The sequence below is a fragment of the Strix aluco genome, chromosome 7 (genome assembly GCF_031877795.1).
Source record: "Strix aluco isolate bStrAlu1 chromosome 7, bStrAlu1.hap1, whole genome shotgun sequence".
Taxonomy (NCBI): Eukaryota; Metazoa; Chordata; class Aves; order Strigiformes; family Strigidae; genus Strix; species Strix aluco.
The window spans coordinates 29,942,724-29,956,553 of NC_133937.1; the positions used below are offsets into that span (position 1 = coordinate 29,942,724).

The 13,830-nt window shown below is 39.0% G+C and overlaps 1 protein-coding gene across 5 annotated transcripts in view; it reads left to right on the forward strand.

The window, feature by feature from the left end:
* The window catches only part of ADD3 (adducin 3), a 102,460-nt gene that overhangs the window by 25,360 nt on the left and 63,270 nt on the right, over positions 1–13,830 (forward strand). For 2 of the 5 annotated variants that reach the window (XM_074831230.1, XM_074831236.1), the window contains exon 2: positions 9,517–9,561. The gene's annotated coding sequence lies outside the window, so the exon portion shown is untranslated. Of the gene's footprint in view, positions 1–9,174; positions 9,235–9,516; positions 9,562–11,165; positions 11,317–13,830 lie in introns of those variants that run through there. The other 3 variants (XM_074831232.1, XM_074831231.1, XM_074831233.1) reach the window with 3 other exon arrangements.

The following is a 13,830-nucleotide window of genomic DNA, read 5'->3' on the forward strand; positions in this document are numbered from 1 at the left end:
GAACTTTCAATTCCTAATTAAAAAGTTAGCTGCATGTCATGCATTGCTCATTGCTTTCATTAATTTTCTCTGTAACAAAGGGGCCAATGTGGCTTTCATTGAAACTTGATGCAGATTTCTGGTGCATGTCAAGTGGAGTAGAATAGAGCTGGAAAGTAGTTTTTAATGGTAAGCTATAGTTGACTACCTCTTGATCGAAAGAGATAGTGTGCCTTTAAAAATAGGGCTATAAAACGCACTAAAAGGGAAGCATTATACATCAGCTCAGATAAAACCAGATAAAAGTAGGTGGGTTTTAAGAACATGTGGTTGAAAGTAAAAACCAGTTTGAGGTAGTTGCTTGTCTTCTGCAGTTTGCAGAAGTCTTCGTGGGCACATTTGTATCTGCAGTGTTGGGAGGGGAGTCGCAGCATGGATATTTTGGCAAAAGGTGGACAAACAGAGATGCAGCAGTCCTGCTCCAGCAGTGAGCTACCAAGGGGAAGGAGGGACACCATCAAAATGAGTACGACTTCAAAAATAAATGTTTGTCTGTGTTCCTTTTAAAATTTGTCTCTGATCTTAGTTTGGCAATAATCAATTTTATTAGCAAAACTGTCACTTTTGCTGTCTAAATAAACACTTTGATACAATTGCTACTGTCCTAATCCATCATATATGAACTTTCATGCTGTTTGTAAAGGCTTTTGTGATGAGAGGGTGAAAACTGAGGGGAAAAATAGTAAGTTTACTTTTTCTAGTGCTGCCTTTTTTTCATTTTAAAAATGATAAATGAGGAAGTTGTATGACCTCAGTAGAGGTCACAATGAAGACCCTGCGAGCTCCCCAGAGGGCACAATAACTTTTTTGAGAAAATAAGAACTTAGAAAATAACTGTGCCGACAAGACAGGAAGATAGTAAGGGGATTTTCTTTGTTCATGAACAAATTTAACTTTCTTCTCAATAAATACAGTCCAGATGGCTGGAAAGTACAAGATGCTCCCAGGGGTTAGGGTGGAGGTTGGATGAATTAAGCTTTGTAGAAGTCAAAAGTGAACAAGTGAAATACAGAGTTAAAAAAAAAGTGTATTTGGTTTCTATTCTTTCTTAGGTTTGGGGGCTGGATTGAGTATTTCATGACAGTGATTAAATTGAAGACTATAAAGAGGCAATGTTTCTGTTCATAATACCAGAATAAAGTAGGAAGAATATTGGTAAAAATCTGTTTTTCTTTCACCAGTGGAGTCAGTCAGTTTGTAAACAAATCATACTCTTAACTCCCAAATACAATGTGTTTCAATAAATAAGGGTTCTGATACTTTGGAGCTGAGGAAAATTATTTAAAGATAGGTATGTGTACTGATAATTATTAGTTTTGCAGCAATAGTGGCATCATGAATCCAGCTATGGTTTTATGCATAAATTAATACTGGAAGAAAATAATACCATACATTTGAAGTTTATGTTCTGAAGCATCTTCTGATCATGTGTCTTCAGGCAGAGATTCCTCATGGGAGGTTGTGCCATGCCTTGATGAGACTGGGCTGGTTGCCTCAATCGCTGTTGGGAGTATGAGGAGAATCCTCTCCAGCCCCTCGAATCTTCAGCTGCAGGGCTTCATTTTTATTTCCGCTCTTCTTGTTCTCAGGCACGGTATGAGGGAAGTTTAGACAGTCTCAGAAAGAGATGCAGAATGCCAGTAACCTTGCTGAAAATGCTCAGAGGTAATGTTGCTGAAGTAGAATTAGGAGTAACACTTCAGCTTCACAGCTGAAAGAGAAAACTGTGTGCTATAGATCTGATGGCTTAGAAATAAAAACAACATAGTACTAAAGGAAAAGATGAGATTAGAAATGAATCAGTGGCTGCTCAGGTGGTCAAAGCATCAAGTTAGCAAGCATCACTTCTTAGTAAAAACATCCTGAATGGATGTTTTTTAGGAGTGAAGTGGCAAAGTTTGGAAAAAAAACATGCTGTGAAATGAAATGTAGTATGAGAATGTGCTAGATCTTATTGTACTTTATATGAAAAGGTATGGAAAGACTCCCTGTGAAACTTGTCTTGCTTTTTATCCTTAGGCATACCACTATCGCTATACCAGTACCATAACTGCAAATGTTTCTTTTTTACATATAAGTCTAACGAGAATGGTGTATCAAATGCACATACCTGCGTGAGTTGGGAAGTTGGTCTTGCTTCCTTGTGTGAGAGATGGAGGCCAAGGGAGCAGAGGTCTTGCTCCCTAAGGTGCCCATTCCTTTCTTGAAGCTTTGATGCTGTAGTAGGTCTTGGGCAGAGTAGGAGGTAGATGGTCTGCATACAGCACCAAGAAGTTGCTTCCAATTATGTTTTTATTCACCTCAAATTTGCAAAAGTGTTTGCTTGTGGATGTCAGATTGAGAATAGAAAAGGGCTAGGTAGGGCCACTTCCTAGTGGTAAACTAGTGTATCTATGATTTATAGGAAGTTAGCCAAAGTGATACTTATGGGCACTTCTCATACCGAGAGCGCACATGGCAGTGGAAGAGGAGGAGCAGGCGAAAGATGAAGTGTTGTAAGTGCAGAAGGTGGTGCTGAAAAACGAATGCAGAAGTAGGAGCAAAGCATGAAAGGAGAGAGCTGCAATGGGTGGAGCGTGGGATTTCTTGCAACCATTAGCAGTCTTGGCATTTTTGAACATGTATGTATTGCTGAGGGTGGGATCCTGCAAACCACTAGGTAGGAGTGGTTGGAGTGGATGGTTTCTGGTGAGAAGCTGAGAGCAACTTTTAAAATGTGGCGTATGATGTTAGTAGGTGAAATCTGATGACAGTAGTGAGGTTGTAGCAAAAGCTAATAAGTTGGACTTGACACTGGAAGACTGCTAGAAAATGAGAAAGAGATCTCTTCTCAGGGACAAGAAGAAAGCAGGAAGCCTGTGCTAACAAAAGGTGAGAAGAGTCATGCCAGGCTTCCACATTTCCTTTTCTTTTTGAAAAGGAATGTAAGATTACTTTTTTTCTTTTCTTCCAGTAGAGATTTCAAATCTCAAGAGTCTGAAGACCAGAATATACGTGGAGTGCAGCAAAAAAAGTAGAGGGGGGGGGGAAAGATTAGGGTGCAAGTTCAGGGGCATTAAATAGCAGCTGGAAAACAGTAGGTGGTTTTTTGTTCACAATTACCCAAATCTTGGACATAGCTTGGAAAGTATTTTGCTTAAATGCATTGTGTGTAGCTTTAACATATACTTTTTCATTTTTCATAATAAAGGCTAAAGGAGCACTATCCACTGGCTTTTTGAAGCCACAATTAGTACTTGTATTTTGTCGGTCTTGAAGTACATGTCACTGAAAGAGATGCAATATATTAACAAATATGAATGAATACAGCTTGACTAATGCTGATCTCAGTAGGAACTTCACCTCATTTTAAGGGGGCAAGGGGGCAGAAGTATGCAATGCTGAAATTATTTTCCTGAGGCCAGTTAGGATACCTGTTGCAGAGCTGTACCCGGCATCTGGATCCTTAAGACCATTCGGATGATTTCTGAAACTGCCATTTCCCACTGCTTGGACTGTATTTGCGTGAAAATTTAATAATGCAGTACTTAAAATACTCCATCTGAAACTTTTTACAGTCTTTCTGAGAAACTGTAATTAAGTAGATACCAGACAGCAGCTATATTCTTTACAACACTGAATTGTTGAGCACTGAGCCTTTAGTAGTGGGATTTGTCAGATGACAAAGGTGAAATGGCATAACAAGTATTATTATAAACTATAAACCATAAGGTAAGGGTGAATTAGCATATTCATTTTCATATGTATGTAGTTCAACCAGAAATCATAATGAAAGCTTTTCAGATAGTCTTCAGTAGCTTTGATTTATAACATTTTTCTAAAATCAATCTCTGCTTCCTTATCAACACCAAAGCTTCCGCTGATTGTAGCACCAATTCAACTCGAGTATGAATGTTACATAGATTCTGCACAGTAGTTTCATGCCATTCTGAACATGCATCTTAATGCAGCAACTGTAGGAAAAATTAAAAATGAACATTTTAATGAAAACCAGCAAATCATTTCTTGCATAGCTTGATATTACTATGTTCTAATTGTGGAAATATGTGATGTGCTCTAACTACTGCCTTGCCTTGCAGTCTGCAGTTTGGGTAGCTCTCTGTAGCATCAGCAGTAAGATTAAACTGAAAAGCTTTTCGTGCATGTTTTTCTCTAGGATGCTGACAGTAATAAAAATAAAAAATAGTTTTTTGAGTAGTCTTCTAAATCTCAACACAGACTTTGGCATATCAGCTGATGTGGGCTTTTGGTTGTCTAGTTAAGATAATAACTGGAAAAATATTTTTTGCTATACTGTTTGTAATTAAACCAAGCTGCTTCTTTGTATAATTTATGTCTAGATCTTCAGCATCATCTAAAAAGGAGGGGAGGGTTCCTATGTTTGTAACTTTAGAACAGTTGAATTCTCCAAGACCAAGATTGTGCTGTGACGAAAGGTCAGCACTTTGAGAGTTCAGTGTGCATCTCTGGGAAAGAAAGGATCAAGAGATGCAATAGTTCAAATAAAGCCTAGCTTGAAATTTTTAGCTTCCTGTTCAGTAACTCCTGGTAAATGGTTCTGTATGTGAAAATATTATGGGAGATTTGCAAGGGCTATTTCATCATTTATCATCTCAGAAGATCAAAGTACCGTATAGACACATTTTGTTTCTGATGGTGACGTCTTCCTCTGCAGTGCCATTGGGATGAGTTTATTGTCAAAGCCTTCTGGCCCTGTTTGTCTGCATGTGGGACACCCAAGCCATATCCCATTCTCCTTTTTGAAGAGCATGGAGGATTTTTGCATGGTCCCTCCTAAAAGGGGAATTCCAAAATTTGAAATCTTGTAATTGTAAGAGTGATTTCCTGGACTACCAGGGTAATAATCCCTCTGTCACAGATTGGAAACACTCTTCCACACAAGGAAAGTCTTTTAACGTTTCTATCTGAAGTTAAGACATTTGTCTGTCTTTTCTGCCATCAAAAATTCTTGACTTGTTTGGCACACTAACTCCATAAAGCTTTGTGTTTTATGGGTTTTGTTTGTTTTGGCTCTTCCTTCTGAAAACAATTTGGTCTTTGTAGCACATTTGAGCTTTGTTCTGTTTTTATGACTTGTTCCCCTTGCTTTCCTTCAGCTGCAATGAAGAGAATTAAGTACAGTTGTAGCCCTGATTAAAATCTTGGCTTAATTGAGTTGCAAATTTGCAATGACAGATATTTGTCAGGGTGCCGATGATTAGTACCTTTTAGCATTCCTGGTGCCTTTCTGAATTCTGATGATACTCTGTTTTTACCATTGCTCGAATTCATTGCTTCTCTTTTCAGCTTGAAGCTCAGCACAGGGTGTAAATTGCTTTCTCCTTGATAGTGACTTGTTAATTAGCTGTCAAGAAAATTAAGTCCCTTTTGTAAGGCCTGTCTTGCCTTTCCCTTGGGTTGTCTCTGATACTTGGTCTCCTCATGCAGGGTCTGAAGGCTGGTAGACTGTGAGTACTAAGAGTGCCATAGCCTGTACCAATGCACCAACATTACCAGCTTCCTTGGGAGGGGATTCACAGTGTCAGTTGGCACTGCTCAAATAATAATCCCAAACAGAGAAGTTGGTAAGGAAATCCGTTCATTAGACTAACGTGAGGGATATTGTATAAGGTACAAGGGGTATTCTACCAGTAGTGCTGCTGCTTCTTCCACTTGGAAAGTTAAGTAACAACCCATGTTCTCATGCCAGTGCTCCTCGCTAGTATCACCTGCCTTACTGTCAGGGAATGCTGCAGGACTGAGTCTTGTTATTGGTGTACTGAGTTATGCTTGGGGCTAGGGGTCTGTTTCTGGTTGATAGGGATGCTAACAGTATTTTTGGGAAAATCCAACAAATGAGTAGAAATCGCAGTAGAAAAATTTTGATTAGATGACGGTGCTTGATAATAAACGTAAGTGTTCTCTCTAACCTTCAGGAAATGTATTCTTGTAAAGCCTCTCAGGTGCCGAGTTTTAGTAAAGATATCTTGTGCCTCTGGTACACTTCTGTATCCTATTCTATCATCTATTTTGTATGCTGAGCGCTGAGAGTGGAAAAGATGGAAACATGGTTAGATTGTCGGTTGTTTCCAATGAAGAAATCTCTGTTTGGTGGAACTGTTTGCATTCCTGTGGTCAGTGGTATAAGGAAATACCATGTTATGAAAAATTCCCAATTGTTTCCTTAAGGGCTCTTAGAGTTGCACAATCTTTTGATGGTTTTGTTTGTTAAAAAAAGAAATTAGTTGCCAGCTCTCTTCAGTTTGGAACTGAGAATTCTCCGAAATATTTACTAGGGCTTTGCTTTTTATACTCAAGGTTTGGATTCAAACCAGAAATGTATTTTCCTAATATATGCTGATCAGCCATTATAATATGAGTAGTTGAAGAAGATTATTTATTCATTCCAGGAGGTGTCTCTTTGGGATATCCCATCAGTTCCTTGACTATCCATCATTGTGATTACTCATAGTTTCTGGATGCAGCTCTTAAATGTTGCTTCTCTGAGCAGGGGAGAGCTAGCTTTTAAATAACCCAAGTGGCTTTTGCACTTTAATCCTCAAAAAGAGAAATGGTATCTCTGACACACAAATCCTTTTGTCCTACAGGCTGAAGCCCTCATTTAACATTTAATTTGTACTTGCATTTTCAATATCCTGTTAGGATTTGTGTAATATGTCTGATTTTTGACATACACATTAATTCAGATGTAGTCCAAAATTTTTTGAAGCTGTTCCTATTCGATATTTGTCTTACTGCTGTCATATCTTGAGTTAAAATCCATCTCTCTTCCTAATTTATTCATCCAAGAATGTCTTTCAGTTCTTATTTTCACTGATCTGAGAGCTGCCTTTGAGTTGGTTCTTTACTGTGTGACTATTATTTCTTTTCAGATTTTTTTTCCCCATTCTTGATACAATCTGCATCCTTTGTTACTGGATGTATAATTTTATTTTGTCCATAGAGGCACTTAATTAATGAATAAGAGCTGAGAATATGGCCTAAACAATGCTAAGCGCAGTGAAGACAACTGCTGGCCAGTGCCTGTGTCAGTTTCTTGCCCATACTCAAGGCATGGGTGGAGTAGGATGAAAAGACCCCGATGGATTAAGCAGAGTGAATTGGGTCATGGCACCAAATGGCATAGTAGTTTCACAATTGTTGAGGGGTTTTTGTTGGTTTGTTTTTTTTTTTTAAATAATGAGAATTTTTAATTGGGGAGGGAGGAAGAGCTTGTGAAAGTGCACTGAGTGATACTAGGGAGAAGGGATATGAAGAAAGGGATTGTACAAAGAGCCTGTGATAAACGGTAGAAAAAAATTGCTCAAAAGCATATGATGCTTGAAGTGTTGCAGTTCATGGCTTCAGCTCTTTCCCCCACTGCCTCCTTTTGCTGAGAGCTGTAGGGTCTCCAACTTCTCCAGCACCCAGAGGTGGGGACCGAGCCAAGCCAGCTGGCCATCGCTCACGTGGGGCTCCGCTGACCCCCATGGGAGAGAGCAGTGCTGTGCAACTCCGGGGAGGCTAAAGTAGTGTTAAACACCATCATAAATGGGTACCTCTGCGTTCTGCCAACCAGTCCTATGGGACCCAGAGCTGACAAAATTAGAGAGAATATTAAATTTTCATGTCTGAGAGTAGTCTGTTGATGCCCTCTAGAAACAGTAGCTGCCAGCCTGCAAGACGGGATCTCTTCTTGCGGGTGATGGCTACGCTTAAAATAACATATCAGGAACTTGCATAGAAATAGCATTCCCTTATCTCTAGCAGTGTGAAGTAGATGAAAAATAAACCGTAGTCATGCCAAGAATAAACAGTCACGTTGAAGTGTTTAAATTCCTGACGCTGTGGAGGGCTCCTGCTCTAACACGACATTTTGATGCCAATACACTTCCTCCTCTTTCCTCAGTCACTGCCATCGCTTTGTGGGCTCTGCCAGGGAGCAGTTGGCAGGACAGCAAAATAAGCAAACATGCCCAAGCCTCATGCAGAGCACCTGGCTGGAGCCAATTCTGCCCCCTAAATCTGTATTTCTGTCAGGTTTAAAAGTAGATGAAATATTTTTGTGGCTGTTTACCTGTATTGATAATGAGTATAAGTACATTGTTCATTCCTAAATACAAACTTACTGAAAATAATGCTATGTTTATGGCAACATTTTTTTTGAATGGACTTACTGTGACAAAGTAAATCAGGGAAAATAGGCAACGTGAGCACACATACAATAACATCTTGTTTTAACTGTGATTCTCCTGGAAGTTTTGGTTTTTGCTTCAGAGTCTCTTGGGACAATAACGTCTTGGAGTGATTTTGTATAATTCTACTCACTGCCTTTTTGTGCACACTGTTTTTTCAGAAGTCAGTTCTTTACTGCTGAACTTCATAAAGAACACTGAATAATCCAGCCTCTAGTGATGATAAAGAATGTGGGATATCCATCCAGCCTGCTGAAATGTTGAAACTGGTGAAGTATTTTGTAGTACAATATACTGAGAAGACCTAAACAGTAATGCTCGAGGATACTGTATTGAAGTCATGAAAGAATAAAAAAGGAAAAGCTGGTGATGGTTGAAAGAGGCTGTTATAACCCGATGAATAAAAATGGGTTAACAGGTTGGTAAGAAGTACCGCCTGTGCCCGATGGTAGGCTGAGCTCTGTTTTCACAGTGCATAAAATGTCTAATTTGCAGTGTATAGATCTTAAAAAAAGAAAATGTAGCATATGTTTTGTATGCACATATGAAATCAAGGAGTCTGGCCCTCGTCCTCCAGGAAATAACTGCTTTTCCTTGGAGGAGTGGTTGAGGGAAAAGGGAAGATGATGGAAATAGATTTGTCAGGTTTGATTGAAGATAACATGTGCTCAAAGACCTAAGAAGACAAAAGATGATAGAAATAAACAATTGCTATTTTATTTATTCGTTTTACTTTCATGTTAGAAGATGAAGGTAAGAGGAAAACCCATAGCTGCTCAGTGGTGGGAAAGAGTCAGAGCAAGGCGGTTGTTTCCTTATGAACTTTGCACACCAGCAGTTGTCAACCTTCAAAGAGAGGTATTGTGTTCCTTTCCCTGGCTCCCCACCCGACTGGAGCCTGCCCCCTCGGCAGCGTAGCGGCTGCTCTACAGTTCAACTTCTGGGCTAGAAGAGGAATTGTGGATTGTGGCTGTTATGTTGTATTTTAAAAATGCAGCAGGTAGGCTGGATTTTACTTTCTGATTTGTAACTTGGTGTGCATGAGGCAAAATGGTGAGATTCCAACTAGGCGATCTGAAATGAGACTTCCCTTTGAGATTTTTATATATGAAAAACGTGTTATATGATAACAAAGTAAAATGTAATTCAATGAAATATTCTGAAAAAGAGTTAGAGAAACTAAATGTTGTTTTAATCTTTCTTAAGTTTTAAGTGTACAGTATATTCCAGTAATATTGAAAAGCCTACCAGGAGTCAGTAATCTCTTTCTTCTGTTTTACAGGTCAACTATATTACTAGAGCAAGGAGAGCTGTGGAAAAAATCAAGGTACCTAAAACACTTTACTGTCTGAATTCTTGGCTGTGTCTTGCTCGTCATTTAGTGTAATGATTTTAAGGAGGAGGAGGGGTCAGTTCCCCTCCTCCATCGTCAAACTGCCACTTCAAAGTGGTTTTATTAAAAAACACAGACAAAAAAACCCCACAATAACTTTAATCTTATTAAAGTTGTACAAAATACTTTTGTGGGATGAAATTGTACTTTAGCTTTGGTGCGTGTGCAAGAGTCTGAACAATACTGCAATAATATTTGCTCTAGATATGTAATGGAACTTCTCATGTGTAAGTTCCTACCACTGTGAGGTGGGTATTGCCTATTTGTACAACTGGGTACATTGACCAGCTGATAAGTATCATCAAAGATGAGTGAATGTGGTGCTTCCAGCTTTGACATTCATCACAGTAATTAGCAGACTTCAGCATGTTATTTAACCATTAAATATACAGTTCGTAAAGATGCAAAAGGAGGAGTATGAAGACAAAAAAACCTGAGCAGTAGCCTATATTTTACAAGTGAGGAATTAGGTTTTTTCATACCTTTTTCAGATGTTTTTGACTATTATGTCTTACAAATGTTACCACAGTATAGATAGAATATTTTGTGTTGTGGTCTTCATTTTTATAATAATAGGCAGCAAACATTGTTGCAGTGCAGTCTTTTAGGAATTGTAGTGCCTCATATCTGAAGGGGGTTTTCTTTCTACCGGTGTTTGCTACAGCTCCCCAGTCCTTGATCAAAATAAGACAAGAGTTACAACTTAATGTTTTCATGCCTGTTATGTAACTAAAAAGATTATATTAAAATAATCCTGTTGCAAACAGCTGGCTAGGATTCTTTTGGGGGAATTTTTTTGAGTTAGAGAAAGTTTTTCTCCTTTATTTGCTGTGAAATATTACCTGTGAAATGCTACACGTACCCTGCAAATGCAACACTGAGGCAGAGCAAGGAAGGAGTTAAAACATTATCACTATCAAAATGTAAAGACAATGGCTTTTATTAAAAGCTTACTGCATACTTCTGTGCACTCCAAATTGAATAGTGCTGAGCTGCCTTCTTCCACTAAGAGTGCAAGAAATTGTTACTTGTGAGTAATGGTGTAGTGAACTCAGGCTTTCTGCCCTGTTGAGGTAATGCTAAGTTTGCATATTTTTAGCTGTGTAGGTTGCTCATGCACTTTATTACAGATAAGAGTACAGTTTATATAGAATTAATTTCGCAAATTTCTACTTCTAATACAGCTTTTAGAGACTGGTTAATCAAGCATTTATCTTTGCAATTGAGGAAAAAATAATGGGTATTTTCTTTTTGATTGGTGTCTTCAGGAGTGTGAGAATTTCAAAGAAAGGGCAGAGCAACTTACATTTCATTTTTGCCAGCACTGTATCTGGTTCTTCACCTGCTGGTGGATAACTACATTTACGTTGCAGGTGATGCAGAACTTCTCAGTTTAGTTATTTGCACAGAATTGAAAACAGAGGAGAGGAATCCTGTCCCAGAGCAAAATAGCGATAGTGGCTGTGACATGTTCGTTGATAATGCCTTTCATTTCAAGAAACAGAGTAATTTCTTGGTCCTTTGACTTTTGCTTTAAGATCATTCAGGTGATCACTTCCACCTTTAAATTGAGGTCTTCTGTGATGCTTGTTGTTTTCCTGGGATCTTGGGAGACTGCTTGCTGTACACGGAGCCCCAGCGTGGCTACGTTCCCTTCGGTGCTGGACTGGCCTCTCCTGAAGGCTCCTGGTAAGATGAGAAGCTGGCAGAAAGCATAAAAAGGAATTCATGTGTGGCTGGAAAAAAGATACAAGGGAGTCTCAGACTTTTTAATCTGGTGTCTCCAGTGCTGAAGGAGAGGTTTCTATCTCTTTGCCCAATTTAGACAAGAGATTTTACTCCAGACTTTTTTTGCCCCTCGCTGTGCAAAACCTGTCAGATCCTTTTCCTGACACTTTCTCCCCCGTCAGTCCCTCAGAAAGACTTCAAAAGAAATTTTTCCCTATTGCAAAAGGAACCAGACGTGGCCTTTCTTACTCACCCTGCATTTGAAGCATTGATAAGTAACATGTGGCTGGCTCCAAACTGCAGACTTTCCCAGCCATTTAGGAAAACACTGTTAATAGTTAAGTTTTAAAATAAACTATAAGATTGTTCTTCCTTCTTTGCAATTGCTCTTTTGTGTAATATATCCCAAGAGTTTTGATTCTTTTCTGTCTGAAGCAGTCAGAATTCACTACTGTCTTTCTGATTAACACATATTGAAAAGGAATGTCACATTTTTAAAACTTTTCCATATGGGAAGGGTTTCTTTATTCATAATCTGTGTCGTGCTGTTTAAGCTGTAACTTTTTTTCTTTAATACCTTTGGATCATCACTGTTTGGAACATTTATTTCAGGAGTACCCTAGAAGAAAGAAAAACATTATTTTTAAAACTTAAGACTGAGTAAGAGGAGCCTGGAATCGAAATCCACTGTCTTGTGTAATTGTTTAAACCTGCTATGCAGTTTGGCAAAGGTACAAACTGAGAGGTCTCTTCCATAAAATGTAGCTGGGGCTTCATCTTCAAAGACAGGGTATGCCTGAGGACAGCCTATGGTCCTTTTAATAAGAGTAGAGCTCACTTGAAAGGCAAGGGTGCAGATGAAGAAGAATGTAACCTGGGGGTTTATGAGTTTATTCAATAACTCCAATCTGGTGAATCACATTATAACGATGGGAGAACATGGTAAAACTTTGCCTTTTTATCTCCTGCTCTAAGGAACAGTCTAAAAGCAAATGGTACAAAAATATACTAAGATGGAAGATTAATCCAAATCTGTGTTCAAATTTATCACCTGAATTGATTTTTCTTAAAAAATAATAAAACCCCTGAGCTTTTCCCTATAATAAAGAGCAGCTGGATGCATTATCCCCAACCATTTAACCTGGTTAAATAAAATTCAATGTTGGCTCTTAGTGTTGGGCAAGCTGCACTCCCTTCAGCTTCTGTTGTCCCACATGGTTCATGTGAAGAGGGCTGAGACCTTGAACTGTTAAAACATTCAAGGAACCTGTTGGGGCCATTTTGTGAAACCATCTCACAAAATTCTACTTTAAGCTTCAGCAAGCTTGTAAAGTTGATTTATTTTTTTAAAATGCTTTTATAATGCCTTTTGCCGATATGAAGCCTACATCTACGCCCCATTTAGCATTACTTATTTTGCTAGAAATTAGACTTTTAAAATCCCCTTACACATAGTGCTGAGGAAGAGGTCATGGTAGGGCAGAGTAGGACAGTTACCAAAGTGTTTTTGCATATTACCAATGAGAGTTGACCAAAATTTTTGTCTCTACCCTACTTAAAGTGTCAGTCCTTAGTGTCCCATTCCTCTCTGCACGCGTGCACGTGTGGTATGGGGACATACTATTTCAGCACTGGTGAAGGCCATGTTTCTAACCAGGCTGCTGTAGTTTTTGTGCTTTTGAGCCCCTGGGTTTTCTAAGACTAGAGAAAGGCTAGATGTTGTCTGTGGGACTATTTTAAGCAAGCTCTTCAGTGCTTTACACACGCACACACACCACCCCCCCACTCCAATGCATCTTTCAGCACATCTCCATTTTCCTACCAGCTCTCACCCTTCCAGTCCAGCAAGGAGGAGTTGGGATGAACATTGTCTCAAAGTCCATTTAGGCACACCCCTTCCTAGGCTTGAGCAAGGGAAGCTGTTTAATAGGTGTTTGCTCCTGGATATATAGCATTTCATGCAAATGTGGAAATAGTATATTCTCTGTCTTCTGTCAGTTACCAGCCCTGGCTGAACCATACTTGAGCATCCTAGAGGCCTGGGATCCTCCTGGTAAATGTGACTCTGTTGTCCCCTCTGAGCCCCATGGTCATGGTGTACTTTCTTACTTTGGTCAGTTTTTTAATTGGAGCCATTTAGGTCACCCAGGTGGGGCTCTTCAAATGTCACTGACTCTAGATAATCTTGTCTGCATGAATGATGAAACAGAATATGTGATACAAGTATATTTCTGCTTCAAATGTCTGTTTCCAGTAAATATTCATAAAAAGAAGTCTGATAACAAAAACAAAATTAAACACACAGTTGGGCTCATGCACATTTCATAAAATCATGTAATCTGATACCTCATTCTCTACAGTGAATCAGTTTGAAGCTTTTTTGTTCCTAGCATGAGAAGTTTCAGTGCAGAAGAGTTGGAGTCTTTGAATTAATCTTCTCACTAAATATTTATAGTTGCAAATGGTAAGATTTGT